Below are 24,902 nucleotides of genomic sequence, written 5' to 3'. Positions count from 1 at the left end.
TGGGCTCAGTAGTTGTGGCTCATGGGCTCTAGAGCACAGGCTTAGTAGTTGTGGCACACAGGCTTAGTTGCTCTGTGGCATGTGGGATCTTCCTGGAGCAGGGATCAAACCCATGTCTCCTCCATTGGCAGGCAAATTCTTAACCACTGCACCACCAGGGAGGCCCTCTTTCTTGCTTCTTAATATAGGCACTTATTGCTATGAATTTCTTTATTAGAACTGCTTTTGCTACAACCTGTAAGTTCTAGTTTGTTGTGTTTCCATTCACATTTGTCTCAGGAAACTTAAGTTTTCCCTTCAATTTCTTTTTTGATTCATTGGTAGTTCAAAACAGTGTATGTTGTTTAATTTCCATATGTTAATGGATTTTTCACTTTTTCTTTTATTGATTTCTAGTCTCATGCCACTGTGGTCAGAAAAGATAATTGGTATTATTTCTGTCTTCTTTAATTTGCTAAGACTTGTTTTGTGACCTAATATATGGTCTGTCATAGAAAATGTTCTATGTGCACTTGAAAAAGTGTTCTGCTGTTGTGGATGGAATGTTCTATGTATGTCTTTTAGGTACCTGTGATCTATAGTGTTGTTCAGATCTTCTGTTTCCTTATTGCTTCTCTGGATGATCTATCCATTATTGAGAGTGGGGTACTAAAGTCCCCAACTATTATTGTATTACTATTTGTTTTTGCTTTTAGTTCTGTTAGGTTTTGCTTTATATATTTAGGTGCTCTGATATTCAGCATACAAATGTTTACAATTGTTATATCTTCTTGATGGTTTGACCACTTTATCATTATGTAATGACCTCCTTTGTCTCTTTTCACCATTTTAGTTTAAAGTCTATTTTGTCTGATATAAGTATAGCTACTCTTGCTTTTTTTGTTGTTCTTGTTACCATTTGCTTGAAATAACTTTTTCCATCCCTTCACTTTCAATCAATGTGTGTTTTTAAAGCTAAAGTATGTCTCTTGTAGGCAGTATATTTTTGGATATTGTTTTTAAAATTTATTCAACCATTCTGTCTTTTGACTGGAGAATTTAATCTGTTTACGTTTAAAGTAATTATTGATAGATAAGGACTTACTATTGCCATTTTGTTTATTGTCTTCTGGTTGTTTTGTAGATCCATTGTTCCTTATTTTTATCTTGCTTTTTTTTTTCTTGTTTTGATGTCTTCTGGTATTAACATGTTTTTACTTCTTTTCTTATTCTTTTTTTCAATTGCTATAGGTTTTTCCCTTGTGGTTACTGTGAGGCTTACATAAACTATTGTAAAATTATTACACCCTATTTTAAGCTGATAGTGACTTAACTCTAATAGAATTCCCAAACCTCACACTTTTACTTCTCCTTTCCCTCACATCTTAGGTTATTACTGTTAAAATTTACATTTTTTTTAATACTGTGTAACTCATAACAGATTATTATAGTTATGGTTATTTTTACTATGTTCATTTAAAAAATACTTTTAAAGTAGAGTTGTAGGCAAATTATGCATCCCCATTACCAAATTACAAAAATCTAACTTTGACTATATATTTACCATTACCAGTGAGTTTTACACTACTTTTTAATGTTTTTATGATGTTAATTAGTGTCTTTCTCGTTCAACTCAAAAAGCTCTCTTAAGCATTTCTTGTAAGGCAGGTCTAGAAGATATGAACTCCTTGAGCTTTTTTTGGTTTATTTGGAGAGGTCTTTATTTTGCCTTCATTTCTGAAAAGCAGCTTTGCCATGTATAGTATTCTTGGTTGATGCTTGCTTTCTTTCAAGCTCTTGAATATGTCATCCTAGTCTCTCCTGGCTTAACATGTTTCTCTTGAGGAATCCATTAGTAGTCTTAGAGGTGTTCCCCTGTATGAAAATTCTGGTTTTTTTTTTTCTTGTTGCTTTTAAAATTATTTCTTTGTCTCAGACTTTTGACAGTTTTATTATAATGTGTCTTGGTATAGTCCTATTCAAGATTAACCTACTTAGGATTCTTTATTTATATTCTATTCATGAATCTGGATGTTTATTTCTTTTTCCAGGTTCAGGAAGTTTTCAGGCATTATTGCTTTAAATTTACATTTTGTCCCTTTCTCTTTCTCTTCTACTTCTGTAATTCCCATAATGCAGATATTGTTACTTATCATTGTGTCCCATGAATTGTAGGCTTTCTTCACTTTTTTTCATTCTTTCTTTTCTTCTGACTGGTAATTTCTAATGTCTTATCTTCTAGGTCCCTGATTCTTTCTTCCGCATGGTAGAGTCTGCTTTTGAAACTGTATTGAATTCTTTAGTTCATTTATTGTATTTTTCAACTCTAGGATTTCTCTGAGGGTTTTTTCCCCAATGATTTCTATTGTATTGTCGAACATTTCATTTTGTTCATGTATTAGTTTCCAAATTTTGTTTAGTTGTTTGTTCTTGTAGTTCATTAAACTTCTTTAAGAGGATTATTCTGAATTTGTTGTCTGACAGTTCATAAATCTTCATTTTTTTTGTGATCAGTTATTAGAGCTTTATTAGTTTCCTTTGATGTTGTCATATTCACCATTTTTTTGTGATCCTTGATTTCTTATATTGATTTCTGCACATTTGAATAATTGGCTTTCTCTTTTTCTCCCAGACTTTACAGGTTTGCTTTAGCAGAGACAGATCTTCACCAGCCCACTCAGTTTGGGTTTCTGGACATGTCTCCTGGTAAGTCCTTGGGCAGGTGGGGCCTACTTCTATGGTATATTTTTGGTCAAGGCAACTGAGCTCTGAGATTGAGGGTGTCAGGGAGTGTGCCATGGCTGAGAACATTTGGATAGGACTTCTGGCTTAGTTCCCTTCCCAAGTGAAGCTGTAAGATGTGTTTTTTTGGTTGCATGGGTTCTCTGGTCAGACTTAATACATGGTTAGAACTGGATACTATATTCATTAGTAGGTGAGGCTATGAATTATATTCCTTGCCCTGGTGGGGCATCAGGACAGAACCCAGGGCCTCTACAGCTCATTGTTTGTGGACCTGAATGAGGGCAAGAGTGTGTACTGAATTCCCTGGTCAAGTGATGTTTTGCTCTGCAGTTTGGGGAAGCCATGGCTGTGCTCTCTGTTCAAGTACCACTGTAAGCAGGGCTGTTGCATGAGCTATGCACTTCCTGTGTGCTCTGGCTAGGTTCCCTGGTCAGTCAGATTGGAGGATATATTCAGCAATGAGTGGGGCTAGAAATTAGTTTCCCTTCCTGGGTACAGTGGGAGAAGCAGCTCTAAAGGTGGGGAAGCAGCTCTAAAGGTGGCAAAGCTCTTGGTTTGTTGTCAAGTGGACCCATGTTCCAGGTTTCCTGGTCAATGGACCTATAGTCTGCTGGCTTTGCTCTGCAGTCTGTAGGCTACCATCTCTCTTCTTGAGTGCCACTGGGCTGCACAGCTTCTAGGAGTTCTCATCAGCCTTTCTGGTCAGATGGGGCCCAAGAGCTGCAGCGGCGGGTCTGTGTCTCAGTTTCCTTGCTTGGGTGGGAAGGAGAGTAGTTGCTCCAGACAACTCTTTGTTTCCCAAACAGGCTCTCCAGGTAGGGGAGCCTGGGGACCACCCTCATTTCTTTTTATTATTGAATATTCCATTGTATAGATGTACTAGTTTGTTTACCTATATATTGAAGGACATTTTGGTTGCTTCAACTTTGGGGTGATTATGAATAAAGCTACTAAAAACATTCATGTGCAGCTTTTTTGTGTATATAAGTTTCTAAATCAGTTTGGTAAATACTTAGAAGTATAATTGCTGGATTTTATGGTAAATGTAGTTAGCTTTGTAGGTAACTGCCAAGCTGTTTTCTAAAATACTGTGCCTCTTCCACTTCTCATTGGTAATGAATGAGAGTTCCTTTTATTCCATATCTTCAGTAGCCATCAGTAGTCTCAGGTTTTAAAATTTTAATTTAATTTTAGTTTTTATTTTTCCCACCCTAATAGGTATATAGTGGTATCTTACTGTTGTTTTAATATTCAGTTCCCTAATGACATATGCTGTTAAACATATTTTCTTATGCTTATTTGTTATTTGTACATCTTTGGTGTTCTAATTTTTGCCTAGTTTTAAATTTGGTTATTCTCTTATTATTGAATTTTCAGAATCTTTTGTTCACTTGGGATGCAAGTCCTTTATCAGATATATATTTTGAAAGTATTTTCCTCCAATTTGTGGCTTGTCTTTTGATTTTTTTAACAGTGCTTGATGCCAACTGATAAGAAGGGATTTTATTTTCTGACAAGAGTTAATGTTTATTAAGGCAGTATTTCTTTGATTCTTTAAGCATATTTTTATTTAATTCTCTAAACATACTTATCATGCATATTTTAACATCTTTGTGTGCTGAATTCAACATCTGGGGCTGGTTTTTATTGATGGCTGCTTTATTGAGTATGAGTCACACATTCCCATTTTTCCTCCCCCACCCCCCTGCCTTGGGTGTGTAAGTTTTGATTGTGTGCTGGATATTGGTCATGACACATTTAAGCAACTCTGGAGTCTGTTATCTTCCTCTGAGGAGCATTAACTTTTGTTCCATTAGGCAGTTCATTTACTGGTTTATCATCTTCAACCTGTGTAGACTTGATTTTATAATTTATTTAGGGTGGATCTGTGAAAAGCCTGAGGTGTTTTCTTAGCTGCTCTAACTTGGTGAGACTCATCCTTCAATCTTTATCTTCCTTTATAGATCTTGTCAGGTCTTGGTGTTAGGCATTGTTAGGATAGGTCTTGAATGTATTTTATTTTAGGATGCGGTCTTTACTTTTTAGGTTCAGCCTTTCTCGTGTCTCAGCTGAATCTGGGATGCTATGAGGTGTTAATGAATTTTGTCCTCTTAGGCTAGATTTGACTAATGTCTGCTGTCATCCTTGACTGCTGTTATCTTTTTTTTTTTATTTTGATTCTGTAGTAGCCAGTAAGTCTCATGTTGTCTGCCCTACATAAGCACAGAGCAGTCTTCAGCTAAAGCCTGTGGAAAACTCTCAAAGAGGCCTCCTGGGACCCTTCTGCACAATTCCCATATATATAGACCCTGCTCTTCAGATTTCAGTAGCTCTGGGTGCCCAAACTGTGATCTCTTTCTCATCAGCTCAGTGAAACTGCCATGCTCTGTTTGTACTTCAACTTAGTGTGTGGTGGTCAGGAAATCATTCCAAACCAGATGCCTGGGGCTGTCATGGGATTCACCTCATAAGTTCTCCTTCCCTTAGGGATCACAAAATTTCACTGCTTGTCAGCCAGTGTCTGTAAACAGTTGCCTAAGTTTTGTCCAGTTTTATAGTTGTTTTCAGTGGGAGGATCCACTGAAATTCAGGGCTAATAACTCCATCATAGCTAGAAAAAGAAATCCCAGCATGACAGTATGTTTGATTCTTGTCATCTTTCAAAGAGTCTTAAATGCCACCTCTTCCTTGAAGTATATCCTGATAGTCAGAATTAATCTTTTTCTCCCTTACTTGTCCATTGTGTTTTACACTTCTGTTATCACCATGTAACATTAAAGAAATATATATCAGCGCCTACATCTAGTTATTTGAGGGGTGCTATCATTGTATTACAGCTAATTATTGTCTTTGGGGGCTGACAGGATTGGGGAGGGGCTGTCATAGTCTGGTTCTACTCTCAAGGTCAATAACCAGTAGGATGCATTCTCACATGCTACATGTTTTGCTCCTCCACTAAAGGGAAGCACCTTAAGAAAAAGAACTATATGTTTTTAATCTTTGTTTCTTCTCATTATGCCTAACGTAGTGCCTGAGACAGTGATGGTGATGACACTGATATTAAGAATAACACCAAGCATTACTCAGTGCTTTTTATTTGCCAGGTACTAGAGTAAGCATTTTATTTAATGAACAGTCATTTGTATGGCATTTACTATGTGCCAAGTATTATTCTGAGCACTTACAAATATTAATTTATGTACATAGATTATCTCATTTAAGCCACACAAGAACTTTATGAGGAGCTCTATTATCTCCATCTTATAGATGAGAAAACTAAGGATTGGGAAAGTTGGGTAACTTTTTCAAGTGCTCACACATCTAATAGGTAGGGTGGAGCTAGTAGGTAATTGTCAGATATTTGTCAAGTTACATACAATCTATAGTTTCTACCTGGTAATGTTTCACTCCACCTTTACAGGGAGTAGTATTTTACCAATGTATGTAATGTGTACCCACCCTGCAGGAATTTGTCTGGTTGTTCCAGCTGGATGCATACAGTATCTTGAACCAAGGCATCAGTGGACTAAAATTTTTGGAAAAGGAAGCCCTGTGGGGATTAATGGCCACCCTTCCACAATCTTCCATTTGATGGATTCTGAGCTGCCAGAGTAAGCCGTGGCTCTGTGGCTGGACCCAGAACCACAAAGGCCTATTCTTACTCATTGTTTGCAGTCACTGCATCTAAATTAGGTTGCTGGCAAAATAGCAAGATTTTGAAATGACCAGGAAAAATGTCCTTCTCCAGGAAAATGGAGTAGTGAGCAGGTAGTACTCGTACTTTAATTCAGATTTTATGGAGCTATAAGATTCAATAAGACATTTCAGCCTAATATATCAAGAACATTTCAGCACAGTGTTTCTCCAAAGAACTCCATCTTTTTCCTGCCAGCAGGTACAAAGGGGAGGGCGGAAAACTCCTCTGGTCAAAACAGACACTGCTAGGCTCCAAATTAAAGCAAGCTAAGAATACGGGAATATCGTTTATGTAGTGTAAACCCTTCCCATTCTCCACCAGTGATAGATAATGACATTTTTCCACAGTAGAAGGAAGATGTTACCTTTTTATTATCCTAAATGCTGAAGGATTTTTAGAGGAAATTTAGCTGATTTCAGAGCTCCAGTAGATTGCATTTGCTTCCTGCAAGTACCATTTTCGATGAGTTCGACCAGTCCCTAGTCCTTGTGATGTGTGTATGTGTGTGTGGGGATGCATACTGGTGCTACACTGATTTTGAAAGCAGTTCCAGAGACTCTGAAAGCCCCTTCCCAGCGTGTGTAGAATAGACTAGTTGTTAGATATAATACGATAATGATACACTTCACATACCCAGACCAAGGGAATGACACATCTTTTATACTTAATACTGTGACTAGACTCAGAGTAAGAAAGTCCTGGTACACACTCTCCACTGATCCAAAGATTGATATTGGTTTCAGACTAAAGAAATTTCATGGAGGACACAATTCAGAGAATCAGTCAAATGCCTAGTGAATCTACTCTTTTAGACACTGAATTGAACTGTGACCCAAGGGAGGTGGTATAAGGAGATGGTAATGTGTACTGACCTTTGGAGTGAAACAGAATGGGTTCAGTTTCTAGTTCTGGTGACTGTTAGCTGTGTGACCTCAGATATAGAAATTAACTTTTCTGAGCTTTCGTTTCCTTTCCTGTAATATAGGCATGATATCCAATGGTTGAAAACATTTAAGAAATAATGCAGGTGTGACTCTTATTATAATGCTAACAAAAGATTGCAAGAGGGCTTGATGAAACTTAACCATGTTATCACTATTCTAGGTTCTTTATATGTATTATTTTGATCAATCTGCACAACATCTGTAAGAGACTTTCCTTATTTTCACAGATGAGGAAACCCAAAATTCAGAGTTTATTGGAGTATAGTTGCTTTACACTGCTGTGTCAGTACAGCAAAGTGAATCAGCTATACATATACATATATCCCCCCTTTTTTGGATTTCCTTCCCATTTAGGTCACCACAGAGCATAGAGTAGAGTTCCCTGTGCTCTATAGTAGGTTCTCATTAGTTATCTTTTTTATACTTATTACTGTATATATGTCAGTCCTGATCTCCCAGCTCATCCCATCCATACTTTCCCCCTTGGTATCCATACCTTTGTTCTCTACATCTGTCTCTATTTCTGCTTTGCGAATAAGATCATCTATAACATTTTTCTAGAGTCCACATATATGCCTTAATATATGATATTTTTTTTCTCTTTCTGACTTACTTCACTCTCTATGACAGTCTCTAGGTCCATCCACATCTCTGCAAATGACACAACTTCATTCTTTTTCATGGCTGAGTAATATTCCATTGTATATATGTACCACATCTTCTTTATCCATTCCTCTGTTGATGGACATTTAGGTTGCATGCACTATTTACAATATCCAGGACAAAATTCAGAGTTTAAATGACTTGCCCCAGGCCTAGAGCTAATGGTACCAGCAAAAAGTAAATTGAAACTAGTTGGTGCCACAATACCTTTCAAGTGCTGGAGGTGGCACTCCATAAAGTCAGTGAGCATTGATAGGACTCTGGAGCAGGAAGTTTATTCTGTCCAGCCACCTGGACTGGATGGTTGGAGGTCATCATCAGTGTTTCATGAACATGCCAGCTGAATTTGTAACCAGCCTGGTATTTAACAACTATTTAAACAAACAAACATCAAATAAATAAACATATGGCATTTCTTGAGCACTTGCCACATGCTAACAGATTCCCTAAGTGTTATCTCATGTTATCTCATCTAATTCTCATAGTAACCCTGTAAGACTACCAATATAATCCTCATTAGGAGTATGGAAACTAGCATTTAAAGGTATATTTCCTCAAGGTCACAGGGCTAGTTAGAAGTACAGCCAGGGCTTGAATCCTGGCCTGTCTAACTTGGGAGCACTATCTACTTGCTGATTATGTTAATGGACTGCCTTTCAGATATGAGGGCACCTTTGCTAGTTGCAAAGTCCAGGGCAGTGTTGAGAGCTCCACAGATGGTCATCCTTGGCTGCCACTTTCATGTTTATGCTGTTCCTGTGTTCCTTGAATTTCCTTGATGATTTCAAATGCCGAGTAACTTGACACTTCATTTGGAAATTCTGTAATGAAGTTGACCACCAACAAAACTGAACAGCCCACAGTGGATTTTTTTAATTATTAACTGTTAGGCATTTCTTGTGAGCCTATTAGAGTAATATTTTGATTGAATGAAAATTATTACTAAAATAAGTGGCAGAACAAATTTACCCTAATGCAGGATCAGACTTAGGAATCATTTATTTGAATTAAAAAAAAAAGCAGCTTTTTTTTTCTATAGGAGAATAAAAAAGTTCTATATACTTCCTTTCTGAATTAAGGATAAGTTACTATTCCATGAAAAACACAAATAATAATCATACTCCAGACTTATATTATGACTAACAAATGGGGAGGAGGTGAAGTACAGTTGTCCCTTGGTATCTGCAGAAGATTGGTTCTAGGACCCCCCAAGGATGCTCAAATCCCTTGTATAAAATGGCATAATATTTGCATATAACTTAAGGACATTCTCCCATTTACTTGAAATCAACTCTAGATTACTTAAAATATTTAATACAATGTAAATACTATGTAAATAGTTGTAAATACAATGTAAATGTTATGTAAACAGTTACCAGAGCATGGCAAATTCAAATTTCGCTTTTTTGAACTTCCTAGAATTTTTTTTTTTAAGTAATATTTTGGATCTGCAGTTGGTTGAATTGGTTATGGAAGGCCAGCTCTATTTCAACATCCTGAGAGTAAAGAACAAAATTATTTTAAATATAATTTGTATATTATTCTTTCTTTAAAAAATACTAGATCAGCTTTTTAAAGTGAAGTTTGCCAGGATAAGGTATAAAATGTATATAATTCCTTTCCAACATTGGGATGTGTAACAGGATGACAAGTGGACACAGAATTGGGAGACTTGGGTACTAATTCCAGAGGTGTCACCTACTGCTGTGTAATAGAGGAAGCCACGTGTCCTCTCTCAGGGTCTTATAACTGTTCCTGTAACGAGAGGACTCCAGGCATGGCATTGTTTCATTTCATACTCACAGGAACTTTATAAGGTTATGTTGGCCCTAACTGACAGAATAGGGAATTGAAGCTTATAGAGTTCAAGTGCTTTGTTCACAGTTGAGTTGTGTTTTGGCATCCCGAGACAGAAAATTTGCTCTTGGTGTTGATTCTAGGTGCCCAAAGCAAATGTACGCAGGTGGAGAGGTCTAGCCCTGTCCCAGGCACATACATGAGAACTAATCTATCAGAATTCAGTCAATTCTGGTCTTTTCTATAGTCCTAAAGTCTCTAATAGAAATTGCATTGGGGAATATTTCCAGTGAAGTTGCTTGGAGGAGCTGCTTATGAGAGAGGACTATAAATACTGTTTGGCGTCATTTAAATTGAATTGAGAATATGCTGAATTAGGGGCTGACTAAAATGTTAAACCACTTTTGCTTGAACCATGTTCAAGGACAGGGCTGAAATTAAAAGTGTAAAGCCAGCTGCAAAGGAAGAAGACATCAGGTCAGCTGCATCAGTGATGGCAGTTTGCCCTGGACTTAACTCTGCTTGGCAGCAGTCCTGTCCCAATGGGCAGCTGCAGGGAGGACAGGTGAGAGTCTGAATGGGCAGCCTCAGGAGAAGAAGAGCCTGCAGAATGGCACATTATTACTGTCAGACGGGAATTATCCCTCCAACCAGAATGGATACTTCTCTAGCCAAGTCATCTTTTACCAATTAATTATATTTGTGAACAATATTGAGATGTGTGTGCTTTGTCATTTCTGAACACTTGGCAAACCCAAGACACAGCCACCCATTTTTGATGGGTTCAATCTACAATGTCTGTGAAGACCCATTTCAAGAAGAAAGATGTAAGACTGTTGATGTTTTCATGCCAGTTGTAGTTTTGTCTTGATTAATCCATTTATATATTCATTCAACAAACGGGTTTTGAACACTCACTACGTGGGTAGTTCTGAATGTTTGGTAAACATCGGTAAACAAGGCAGACAAAGATCCCTGCTCTCTTGGGCATTTGGTTCCAGCAACTTACATTATTAAGTGGAAAGAGCACTAGCTTTGGGGACAGCCAGCTCTAGGTTCTAAAGTCAATTCCACCACTTCTTAGCTGTGGGACCTAACCTGTTTGAGCCTTGTTTTCCTTGTGGGTAAAATGTGGACCATGGAAACCATAATGCCAGCTTATAGAAATGATGTGAGGTTTGGAACAAATGATACAAGAAGCCATGCTTGGCACTGACAAGGTCCTCAATAAAGCTACCTCCTTCTACTTGGCCTGGGGAGTGATTTCCTTTCTTTCCTGCTCTCTGATGTGTACCAGCCAGCTCCATACCCTAGACTTTGTTCTGTGCCCGTTGTGTGAAATTCATTCACCCCTTTCTCAGAGTTGTATTTTCAACTACAACTGACTAGAAAGTAGCAAAGAGAAGGGTGTGTGCTCTTGCTCGAATGTTTGCATCCCCCCCAGATTAATGAGTTGAAGTCCTAACCCCCTAAGTATGATGGTGTTAGATGGTGGGGCCTTTGAAAAGTAAATAGGGTTGGATGAGGTCATGAGGGTGGAGCCTTTGTGGTGGGATTAGTATTCTTAAAGCAAGAGTAAGAGGCAGCAAAACTTTCTCTTTTCTATGCGGTGAGGAAAAATTGTGAGCACACAGAGAGAAAGTGACTATTTACAAGCTAGGAAGAGTGCCTTCACCAAGAACAGAACCTGCCAGCTCCTTAACCTTGGACTTTTCAGCCTCTAGAATGTGAGAAAGAAGTGTTTGTTGTTTAAGCCACCCAGTCTGTGGCATTTTGTTACAGTAGCTGGAGCTAAGACAGTGAGCTTGATGCCATCTGATAAGAAAGGATGGCCATTGGTGCTGATCCATCCATTTCATTGGTCTGAGCACAGTGACCCTCCCACAGAGTCACCAGGCATCTTAACAGCGGTCTTCGCATCCATGTCTCCCCACCAGAGGCATCACCCTATAGGTGGGGACTTCAGCTCCTGGCCAACCACAGTGGAGTCTTCCCTTCCTCAGCTCTCTGAATTACAGTCAAACCTCCTTTTGTTTGATCAAATTTTGGTTTATTACTGTTTCCCAATGGCGTCAAAAATTTTAATTGACTTCAGAAATGCCATTTCTTAATATAAATTAAAACACCCGCCCCTTTGTGCCTTTTAAATACTCTTAGTCTTTCCTTGAATTTTTTTCTAAACAGAAACTAATAACGACTAAGGAATTGATTAATGACCTCTGACACAGCTTAATCAGTGGAGGTTTTAATTTGGGGTATCATGGTGTAGTTTTTCAGTGAGAGGTAGAGGGGGAAAATTTTAAATTGTGTTATACATTTAATAATGTTTTATTGCTACACACACATATATATAATACATATTCATGACAGAAAGTAGAGAGTAAACAAAAATAAGGAAATATTCCAGAACCCTGTGATAAATGCTATGGTTGTTTTTGATAAATATTGTAGTTGTTGAAGGTTGGTAATCTACTCTGTCAACTTATTTCATCTTTTCCTGTCATTAAAATACCATTTTAATAACTTCATTAGTACTCCATTACACAGATTACCATAAATTACCCCTCCCCCCGGGTTTCTGGTTTTTACATTTATCCCTCATACACTTTTGGACATCACGAACAGCATCGTGTTGAGAATCTACATAGCTAAGTCTTTGATCTCATTCATGTTTATTTCTTTAGAATAGTTTTCTAAAGGCAAAATGGTGGGTCCGGACTTACAGCCAAGCTCCCACTGATTTATATATTTATTTAGCAAATATTTTTAAGCACCTGTTATTTTCAGACTGTAACAGGCACTAGAGAAAAATCACGTGAATGAGGCACAGAGTCTTCATCCTCACAAAGCTTGTAATCTCATGAATTTGTCCATGAATTTATCCTCCTGCAGAATATGAATGTCTTTTTATCTAATATGAATCGGCTCCTTCCAAAATGCCTTTAAAAATCTTTCATATACATTTGTTGAATTGTGAAGTAAAATTGTTCCCAATGTCCCATCACTGTGCTATGTGAAGATGCAGTACCAGATTGTATCAGTCTGTTGGAATGACTGATCACAAAATGATGTCCTTTTACCACAGTTCTAGGAAGTAAGCATGAACTCCTTAAAATCAATAAACCAGTATTTTTATGCCTTGACTTGACATGTTTTATACTCAAAACCTCATGTGTTCCGCAGTTTAGCACCTCTTGTGTCTGGAGCAACCCAGACTTGGATGTGCTGTTTGAATGTCATGGCATTTGTGTCCAAACAAATTAGTGTCCAAAAAGGCTCGAATGGAAATAGGTTCCCACATGGGGAAGGGGACTGGACAAGATGGTTTTGAAGTGCCTTCTGACCCTATTTTCTCTTCTCCTTTGTCATTTTAGAAAGTGAAAAGGGTCCTCAAAAAAGAACAAAATCTGTTAGAACTGAGATAAAATTTATTCTAAATCATTAACAAAGAAAGACATCTATCTTCCCTCAACACAAAGAGATCCCAAAATGTCATACCCAAATCTGCAACATGGAAAATCTGAACCATTGAAAATCATGCATTAACTATGGTTATAAGATAGTCATCTCATCTTGAAAGCTAAAAATACACAGGGACAGTCAGAAATATTGCCATTTTTTTATATCCAGTGAAATAGCTTCATTTTCGTTCCACAAAGAAAAAGGCTTCTTTGAACCCTGAACAATATTAAATTTTCTGTTAACTCCCATTATGCCACATTCTGTCTTAAGGCCAGTACTCTCAATCCTCCCCCGGCCAGGGTGCCTGCTTCACATGAGCTCCCAGGATCCTCCCATGTTCCTCATTCTAGATGGACTGCAGCCCATCCCCGCAAGATCCAGTCTCTCATAGCTCCTAAGCACCCCTTAATACCCACCCATGCTTATTTCTTGGCTGGCTGAGCCAAGAATATGTGATTGAGTAACGACAGCCTCTTGAATAGGTGACTTTTACTTCATTTGGAGTTAGTTTCCTTCAGAATACTCAGGAGGCTGTTTTTCCATAAGTTTGCCTAAATCTAAATCCGTTTGTTGCATACATCGGTGAGATTAAAAACCTCCTAGGGACCTTGCTGTGACGCAGAGTCCCAGGCCCTACCTCCCATTCATCTTCATCCTGGAGGTGTGGGCTGGGGCCAGGTAATCCTGATGCAGTTGCATCTAGGGATAAAATGCCTGGTGTGTGGCTTTAGATATATTATGGAGCAAGCTGGACTCAGAGTTAGTGAAATGTGAGGGTTTGAAAATCATGCCAAGGTTTTAGCATAGCAGTCTTTAGGTCGTGTGGTTGGGTGTTGAGGCAAGAAAAAAAAAGGAGGGAGATAAATCTTCTCTAATATTCCATGACCAAATGGGAGACCATACCATCATGCAGGAAGGGACGGGTTTGGTGCTGAGCTGATCAAATATCTCAGACAATTAAAAGCGTGTAGGTGTCAAGCAGATTAGATAGGATAGGAGCAAGTGAGCAGAAACGAGCTTCGGGTATTGAAAGCTGCTGGTGCTTAGCATGAGTGCTTGCTTACCTCAAATTCTTATTATAAGAGAGAGCCTGAGGGCCACTGGATAACACGTGAGTTAAAAAGTAAAGAAATTCCTTCATTTCTGAGCCCTCTCACCTTTCTGATCCTCTTCAGGGACTGCTATCACCTATAGGCTAGAGGCCAGACCCCCAGTCTGGCACCGGGAAGCCTTAAACATCAGGCTCATTCACCCACCCAGCCTCCTACCTACCCCAACTCCTCAGTGCTCTTCCCACATGCTCAGAGCTCCATTCCCATCGACTATTGGAAGTCCTCTAAACATACTCTCCTGGAGAGCAAACCTTGCCCTGTGTCAGGCCCCTCACCCACCAACACCCCACTTCCACCCAAGCCCTGCTCTATAGCAACCATCATCATTTCTCAAACCTCCATTCTGGTGCTATCTCCTCTTTGGACACTTCCCTCATCCTCTGAACCACCCTGATGAAATAGCTGAGTTTTCCTTAATGGCCCCACGGCAACCTAAACCCACTCTATAACGTTCTCCAGAGCACATTACTACGTTAACTTGTTTACTTGTCTGTCTCCCCTTACTAGGCTGACAGCCCCTCCTGGGCAGAGGGCAGCTGCCTGCACTTGGGAGCAGATACTGAATAAATATTTTTATGTGAAATACCAAGACCACCAAGTTTTGGGGGGTAAACTGAAAAACAGGGTGATCACAGAGCTAACATTTTAAACCTTGGACCCTTTTCTAACCCTTTTCTCTGAAGTGAGGAAGGATTGTATTGAGGAAGTCCCCCTACTTCACCAGAGCAGCTGGTGGCTTTCCCAGTCTCAGGGCATGTAGTTGGGGTGTTTCTGAGCTGGCTTCTAATCTCTGTGCCTGGAGTCTGCTCACCAGCTGCCAGGTGCTCTCAGGGGCTGTGGCTTGAGAGCTACAGATGAGTCAGATTAGACTTCAGGTGAATACCTTTATCCCTCATTTTTTGAGACTTTCATTCTTGACCTGAAGTTACTCATTTTAACAGTCCTACATCTGAAATTTTATTTTTTTTGTATATTTGATAATTTCTACCAATCAGTTGAAGACTTGGATACACATTTTTTCTTTTTTCAGTGAACAAAATGGGACAACTCAATTATCCCAGATTGAATTCTGTTCCATTTCACAAATTAGCTTTTTCAAGCCTATTCAGAAAAGAGAGGGTTGGCTTTGGCCCCTCTGTCACAGATCCCTCCCTGATAGCAGCTTCTAACCTGATCTGGCTGTTTTCGGGGAGAATGGGAAAAGATAGCAGTATCGCAGGTCCTTAACTGCCCAGACCAAACAGCCTACAGCATCTTTACCTCTAGGAAGCACTAGTGCTAATGCCAATTTAGGGAAGACTAAAGACAAACCAAATGCACTGCATTATTTTGCAGAGCTAGATTTTATACATTAATTTATATTCATTGATTGAGTAATTCATTTACATATTGATTGAGGCTCTCGCTGTGTCAAGGTTATGCTGGCTCTTGGCACAGGGAGGTGACTATCTCCAGTCTCATGGGGAGACATGAGTAAATAGTTACAGGGCTTACAGGGTTCTGAGCTCAGAGGAAAGTGTGGCACTGGGTACCATGGGGACAAAGCTGGGGACAAAGCCAGAAACAGTGAACTCTGTGGGGAGGTGAGGGAGGGCCTCCTGATGGTAGATATGTACCTGGCAAGACAGCATGCTTGTGGGTGGGGAGGAGGGCGGCCAGGAAGGGACACAGCTGCTGCAACTCTCAAGAGGGCATGTCTTATTTGGAGACCACAAACTTGTCGATCTGGCCAGAGCATAGGGTACAGATGTGAAAGTAGAGTCAAGAGACTCTAAAATGGGAGAACAGCCCTAAATCTGAAGGGCCTTGACTGCCAGATGAATGAAGGTCCCCAGGAGATGAATTTGTTTTAGAATTTTACTTCTGTTGCAGCTTATCTTGACATCAGCATACAAGAATATATCCATATAATAGATAAAAATAAAGCATTTAGAACAGCTGGATAGTAAAAATCATGAGACCACAATTACCCTGTAATGCATTTAAAATAGTCCAATACCATACTGGCTGATTTGATCATTATTTTCTCCCTCCACTAACGTGCTCCTGCCACCTGCCTTGGAGCAAGGGCACCCCAGCAGCACCCAAAACACTACGGTTTCCCCAGACTTGCCCTCGAGCACAGTTAAGCAGACAAACGTGCTTCTAATTGCCAGAGACATCTTTGTTCTCTCTACAAAGACAAGCTTCTTCCAGCGCTTTGTGCCGTCATCTCACTCTGTTAGACACTTTCTGTTGGTTGTGGGTTTTGCCGTGATGGGTTTCTTTAACAGGCCTTGCTGCTGCTTTTTATCTGAAAGAAAGGGCTGCAAGAATTCAATGGATTATTTATTAAACAGCTGGTCCTGCTTTGAGAGACTATTTTTTTCCTTTGGAGTGTTTAATAATGGTTCTCCTCTTGCATGCTCTCTGCATAAAAGAAGTTAAACTATTGAAGAAATGATTTAACCATTTTAAAACTAATACACTTTAGAACTCTGATCTGAGATAAAGTAGAATTTTATTAACAAAGGGCGGCAAATCTCATTTTCACAAAGTGGAAATGTGTTCCTACTGGGAGGACAAAACCAAGTCTGGGAAAGTGTGACTCAGATGATCAGCAGCCCAAGGTGAAATTAATACAGTGCTCAATGTCCTAGTCATGAAACCTAGAAGGGTTTCCTTGCCCTCTGACCCCTACCCCCCCGAAAACCCCAAGATGACCCAGAGAAAGATATATGTAAAAATAATATCCCTCATATATGGATTTTGGCCAGATCCTTCTGATATTTATATCTGATATAAATGAACAAATATCTCCAAGTTACTTATTCATAATATTAGCTCACATCCATTGAGCACAGGGACTGTGTACAGCATCTTACAGTTAATACTCCCTTCTCCTCTGTAGAACTCTTTGGGGTAGGTATGATGATTTTCCTCATTTTACAGAGGGTCAGAGGAGTTGAGTAACTTTCAAGATTAAACAGCTTCTAAGTGTCAGTGTTGGCATCCAAATTCTGGGTCCATTTTCAAGGCACAGTTTTTCTGTTTTGTTTTTTTTTTTTAAACAATGCTTTGTGGTCTCCTGATATTTTTATTAGTTACTTTGATAAAATTGTAGGAATTATATACCTCTGACCATCAGTCCTAAAAGGCTTGATAGCTGCCCTTTGAAAATGCCAGGCACTCTCCTGCCTCAGGGCCCTTGCACCTGCTGTCATGTCTTCCTGGAATGTTCTTAGCTCAGATACTTGCATCATTCTCTTCCTCATCAACTTCAGGCATCCTATTTAAACTGCACTCCAGTGCAGGCTCCAGGAATGTAGGGTTTTATTCATCACTCTATCTCCAGTATTTGAAACTATGCCTGGCACATAGTAAGTGTTCAGTACACATTTGTTAAATGTATTATAAATAAATATATGTCATGAGTAGAAAAACCAAGATGACATGTGTACTCATTAGAATGTAATTTCCATGAGGGCAGGAGCTGAGTTTTGTTTGTCACATGGTCCCTGGTGCCCTGAAGAGGGCCTGATCCATTAATAAAATGATTGGAAATATTACTAGATTTTTAAAGGAGAGATGAAGAGAGGGAGAGAAGAAAGAACAAGAGAGAGAATGAATAAGTGTTTGTATCCAGAGCTCACTTTCATTTTACGTTGGTTTTACAGAGATTATATGTAGTTTATTAGGTTAGAGCTACAATTTCAAATAAAATTTGCGATTCTCCAGGAACAGAAAATCACATTGTGAATAAATATAGCTTATCTTGAAAACTCATACAGACTCCCTGTCAGCTGCCTTTTTTTTTCCTTAATGTATCAGTCAGTCTGAAGAGAGGGTCATTTAATGGTGTGTCTGCTAAGTCTTGGATGTACTGATCATACTCTCTGTAGATGTATTTGAGTCGTATATAATCCAACAACCATCTACTCAGCAGAGAAAATAAGAAAGATTGCTCTTGCAGAGTTCATTCTTTGTAGACCTAGGGACAAAACGTACACTTCAGCTTTCCCGTGAATCAACCATCATCTACCTGGGAGGGTGCAGGGAAGGGGAAGAATGTAAGATAAATTATAACGTTGAACAGGACACTAGCATTTGAAGTGCCTGTTTATTACAAAAATGGGAAAGCTTCAGAGTTGTTCTTTCTGCTGGCCAGGAACCAGAGCTAAACAGAGAGAGGAAAATTGCCTTTGATTGAAGCGTGTGGCCAGCAGCCACTGGTATGCTGTAAAAGCAGAAGACATTATAAGATACAGAGGATCACTGTTTGGCCCAGAGTTATCTTTAAATATATTAAAGCACATTTCTTAACATGGAGAAATATTAACAATGCTATAAATTTTTAGAATTTGGAATTTTAGTTGCTTAGATGTTTAAATAATCAAAGGCATTCAGACATAAGACAATATGAGGTAGAACATAATACCTGAAAAGGATTGTTAAATAAAAAATGGGAGGGCATCATGGGTGGCACAGTATTAAGCTGAGTCAGCAAATAATTAGTTTGAAGAAGGAGCCTTGGTTAGTCCAGGAAAAGTGGACACTTAGAGCTATTCAAGACTTTAGATAAGGTCCCTGTGATCCTTTCATTGTATTATTGTGAAAACAAGCACTAGAATTAGCCCCCAGCCTATTTCTAAGGGAGGAGTTTACTCCCTGGCTCTGTGACCGCAAGCTTGGGCATCTGATTTTCTTCAGACAGTGAAGTGTAAATAGAAATGACATATGACACTCCCTAGCAAAAGCTTAAAGAGCCATCATGAGATTCGGCTGTCTCTCTTTTCCCTTCCGCCTTGGTCCCCAAATGAAAGGGTCATGTGGTATATTCGTAGACAATTCATAGGGACATAAATGTCAGTGAATCAGCCTTCACTCTTGCAAGCCAGTAATGTTGGGAGTCTTGTTATTGTTGCACTACTTAGCCTAAGCTGACTGATACTGTCTTTATATCTGTGAAGAGTATTGAAAACATAGTCTGGTCTTCTCAGAGAACATTCTCAGAGGAGTGATGTCATGACTTAGAGAACAACAGAGTTCTAAAAATTCAGAGTTTCTCCAGGTGTAGTACCACATTAGAATTAACTGGGAGAAACCTGCAAGTTTCCAGACCTCATCCCAGAATTAGTGAATCTCTGGAGGTAGGGGCTGTGTATCTGCATTTTCCCAGACTCCTTAGATGATCCTTGTATAAATCCAAACCTGAGAACTGCTGGCCAAGGTGTTGACCTAAGACTGAAGGGCTAGAGGAGAGAACTAGTGAACAAGAAATTAGAACACTTATCTTCAGAGGTCTTGAGATTGGGCCTGGCTCTGCCACTCATTAGCTTTGGGATCCTGAGCTAGTCAGTTTAGTTCCAGTACTTGGGTTTCTCAAGGCTTCCATGGTTTTGATGACAGCCATTCCCACTACCTCTCAGAGCTGTTGTGTTGAAATAGTGTGAAAATGCTTTGTAAACTAAAAAACACTCTGCACATCAAGATATTGTGGTCTTTAAAAAAAAAGATATTGTGGTCTTGTCAAGATATTGGTTGAAGGGGACGGGGGGAGCTTTTCTCTAGTGACACTGGGAACTTCTGAGACCATATATTGAATCAAGCTGGAAATCAGCAGCATAGCATTGCAAAGCAGGCACAACCTAGTCATTGCTAATTTTATTTTGCTCTTTTAATAACAAGCAGGAAAACGAATTAGGGATTATTCATGTCTAAAATGTGGCTTAATGTCTGGAACCCATCAGGTTTAAGCTGCAGAACTGAGAAGACAGACACATCCCTGCTATTTCAGTTGAGAATCCCAGATACTTGGAGAAGCCAAGAAGGGAGAACCTGCCAAGTTGTTCATAGAGAGCTCAATAAAGGAAGGGTAAAGGCTCCTCTAAGCTCCTCCCCATCCCTGCTAAAATAGGGCATTTACTGAGTACTCATCAGGTACTCAGCATGTGCTGACCACTTTAATTGAGGCTTCACAGTAATTCCAAGAGATAGGTATTTTTTGCCCACTTTTACAGATATAAAAACTGAAGCTTGGCAAGATAAGGTTGCTTGTTTGTCTAAAGTAACCCCTCTAATAAATGACAGGGGCATGATCATAACCAAATTTTTGCCTGACGCCAAAGTTTTTGCTCTAAATCACTGTGGTTAGTTCTTCTCTACAAAACAGATACAGTTATCGTTGGTGAAAAGATGAAAACACAGGCATGTATTTCTTTTATAACCAGAAAAAAATAAAAGTGACATTTGGAACCAATGAAACTTACCACTCAAATACCAAGACATTCTACCTAGCTAGAATAAACTAGAAACTGTAGTATAATAAACTATAAAAGTCCAATAACTCTCATAAAAACCATCTTCTTACATTACATTAAAAAATAATACATGCAAAACAAAAAGACACCCTATGGAATGGGGGGAAATATTTACAAATGATGTGACCAACATGGGATTCAATTCCAAAATATACAAACAGCTTATACAGTTTACTATCCAAAAAACAAACAACCCAATCAAGAAATGGGCAGAAGATCTAAATAGACACTTCTCCAAAGAATACATACAGATGGCCAAGAGGCACATGAAAGGATGCTCAATATCGCTAATTATTAGACAAATGCAAATTAAAACTGCCAAGTTATCACCTCACACAAGTCAGAATGGCCATCATCAAAAAGTCTACAAATAGTAAATCCTGGAGAGGGTGCAGAGAAAAGGGAACCCATCTATACTGTTGATGGGAATGTAAATTGGTAGAGCCACTATGGAGAACAGTATAGAGGTTCCTTAGAAAACTAAATACAGAGCTATCATATGATCCAGCAGTCCTACTCCTGGGCATATATCTGAAGAAAATTCTAACTTGAAAAGATACGTACACCTCAGTGTTCATAGCAACACTATTTACAATAGCCAAGACATGGAAGCAACCTAAATGTTCATCAAGAGATGAATAGATAAAGAAGATGTGATATATATATACATATATGTGTGTGTGTATATATATATGTATATATAATGGAATATTGCTCAGCTGTTAAAAAAGAATGACATAATGTCATTTGCAGCCACATGGATGGACCTAGAGATTATCATACTAAGTGAAGTAAGTCAGACAGAGAAAGAAAATTATCATATGATATCACTTATGTGTGGTATCTAGAAAAAAGGATACAAATGAACTTATTCACAAAACAGAAACAGGCTCATAGACATAGAAAACAAACTTACGGTTACCAAAGGGAAGAAGGTGGGAAGGGATAGATTGGGAATTTGGGATTAACATATACATGCTACTCTATATAAAATAGATAAAAAAACAAGGGCCTACTGTGTAGCACAGGGAACTATATTCAATATCTTGTAATAACCTATAATGAAAAAGAATGTGTGTGTGTGTATATATATATATATAAATCACTGTGCTGTATACCTGAAACTGGTACAACTTTGTAAATCAACTATACTTCAATAAAACATAATAATAAATGCAGAAATGCATGGCTGTTGCACAGCTGCCTTTAGATCTGAGTTGAAGAAGTAAGACGAAATAAAAATTACTGTATCCTCAAGGTTTTTTATGTCATGGGAATCTAGACACAGCTCTAATGATGAAGGAAAAGAAAAATACATCTAGTGGAGCCAAGTCTTTTTTCCCTGCAATTATAACCCATTTAAAATGGGCATCCCGTGTCTTCTTAAAATGATTTCCTTGATTTACTCATCACTATAACTCAGAATAATTCCTAGGGAAGGCATGCCAAAGAAAAAATGCCCTTACAATCAGGAGAATGAAAATCCTTACATTTATATTTTAAAATTGCAATGTTCTGAATTAAGTTAAGTACTTAAATGTCTGGTTATCTGTTATGTTCTATACTTAATACAGGGCCAGAGTAAAGGAGCTGCTCTGGCAATAAAAAATTTCATGTGCTAATATATCAAAATATAAAAACATAATTAATAAAATATGAATTTCCTTTATGTGATCTAATGCACCTTAGTGTTTGGACCATTCTCTATCCACCAAACTCCTGTGGCTCTAAATCTTTACAAGTCACATAAAACAAAGCTGACACATAATACAGGCTACCATGTGGGAAAAGCTCTATTGTGAAGAAATGGAGTACATAAAGAAAAGTAATAAGGCCAAGCAAAAGCTTTATAGGACTTTAAAATGAATCCAAACCCATAATGAATGGTGACAGTTTGGGTTCTTGGAATCACTTAAGAATTCATTTAACCATTTTATTAGTCATTTTCTTAGGCATATTTCAAAACATGTAAAAATTATCTTTCTTTTATTTTCCTCTCTTTTCCCTTCCTCTTCTCACCCTTCTCTTTCCTTCTCCCATCCCCTCCCCTCCCCTCTCCTCCCCTTCGCTTCCCTTCCTTCCTTCCTTCCTTCCTTCCTTCCTTCCTTCCTTCCTTTCTTCCTTCCATTCTTCAGTTCTTCCTTCCTTTTATTTTTATCAGCAAAGGAGAAAAAGCATTATTCCTTCGAGAAGTATTACAGCAAAGGTGAAATGTTGCTATATAAATAATACCTTGCTCAGACTAAATAATTTTAAAAATTATGAGTGTCTACTGTTGCTTTCTTAAAAAGATCATCACAGAATTGTTATTCAGTCATCGTTTTTTAGCACCTACTGTGTACTAAGCTATAGGCATTTCCTCCCCCATATCCACACCAGGAGTGGGGTAGAATCGGGGGTTCTTCGTTGTTGAGCTCTAGCTTTGGCACTCCTGTCCCACAGCCTCCCTTGCTGAGTGGAGTCAGAGACAGACTCTCAAGGTCAAGACAGGTAATGGTTCCCCCCTTTTCCATTTCACTTAGGTTCACTTATCACACCTCTGCAAGTTGACATTCCTCATCTGGATCTTCCTGACCCTGAATACTGCTAGAAATTGGTAACCCATCCACTTGTCTTCTCTGGATTGGTACCTGGACAGCCAAGCACTAGCTGGAGAAATTATACCATCTGGCAAGTTGGTTCTATTATAAACTCATGGTTACAGCTTTAACTGGGCCTTTATTGTGGACCTGTCTTGGCTCATCCAGTTCTCGTATCTGCAGAAGATGTCTAAGTTTCCTTCTATGCCCTTCATCCTCTTAGCAGATGATCGTCTCTTAAAGAGAAAGTAGAAGGTGTGGGAGAGGAGTTCCTGGCCCATTATCTGCAAGCCTCTTTACCTACCTCCTCCCAGCTCTACTTGTACTCTGCATTCTCTCTTCCATCCTCTCAGGAACCATATGCTGTTAATTATTCCTGCTCTCCCCTGTATCATCATGTTTTGACCTTCTTGGTAGCACTTTAACATGTTCTGTTTTCTCCCAAATTAAGAACAACTCTTCCTGAACAGTATTCCAGCCTCACTATACTTCCTCTAGTTTACTATAAAGCCAAGTAAGGAACAGTGACTTTGTTGAGGTAGCTAAAGTAAGCTGGACTTTGAGGAAAATGTGTGTCTTTCAGGCTTAATAACTCCTGTGAAGAACTATAAGACTTCATGGACTGAGATTCATATAAAATATTTGCTAATATATACTGAAATGACCCTTCCGTTGATATAAACAAAATTAACAAGCTCAACAAATTAAATAATTAAAGGCTGCTAGAAGTCAACCTTTATGCAAGACATATCTTTCACTATTTCTACTCAATAGCACACATTTGAATGGAAAGTATTCCTTTAATCATGGAGGAAAGGTAAGAATTTAAGCTGAAGAATGCATGAGAAAAACCAGCGTCAGAGTGCATGGTTCATGGCCAGCCTGGACTCAAAGGATGTGAAGAATAGAATTTTTAAAATCTAATTTCCAGTGAGTCAGTGAAACAACTCTTTGTCTTTCTACTCTGAATTGTGTTAAAAGCCTGTAACTAAGTTCATTAAAATCGTTCTAGTGTTTCTAGGTTTTTTGATGACAGCCGTTCTGACCAGAGTGAGGAGATAACCTCATTGTGGCTTTGATTTGCAGTTCTCTAGTGATTAGTGATGTTGAGCATCTTTTCATGTGTTTCTTAGCCGCCTGTATGTCTTCTTTGGAGAGATGTCTGTTTAGGTCTTCCTGCCCATTTTTTGGGTAGGGTTGTTTGTTTTTTTGATATTGAGCTGCATGAGCTGCTTGTATATTTTGGAAATTAATCCTTTGTCAGTTGCTTCATTGCCAAAAATTTTCTCCCATTCTGAGGGTTGTCTTCTTGTTTATGGTTTCTTTTGCTGTGCAAAAGCTTTTAAGTTTCATTAGGTACCATTTGTTTATTTTTTATTTTATTTCCATTATTCTGGGAGGTGGGTCAAAAAGGATCTTTCTTTGATTTATGTCATAGAGTGTTCTGCCTATATTTTCCTCTGTGAGTTTTATAGTGTCTGGCCTTACATTTAGATCTTTAATCCATTTTGAGTATATTTTTGTGTATGGTGTTAAAGAGTGTTCTAATTTCATTCTTTTACGTGTAGCTGTCTGGTTTTCTCAGCACCACTTATAGAAGAGGCTGCCTTTTCTCCATTGTATAT

This window comes from Hippopotamus amphibius, chromosome 1 (assembly GCF_030028045.1).
Source record: "Hippopotamus amphibius kiboko isolate mHipAmp2 chromosome 1, mHipAmp2.hap2, whole genome shotgun sequence".
In the NCBI taxonomy this organism is placed as follows: Eukaryota; Metazoa; Chordata; class Mammalia; order Artiodactyla; family Hippopotamidae; genus Hippopotamus; species Hippopotamus amphibius.
This window is presented reverse-complemented; position numbering follows the sequence as displayed.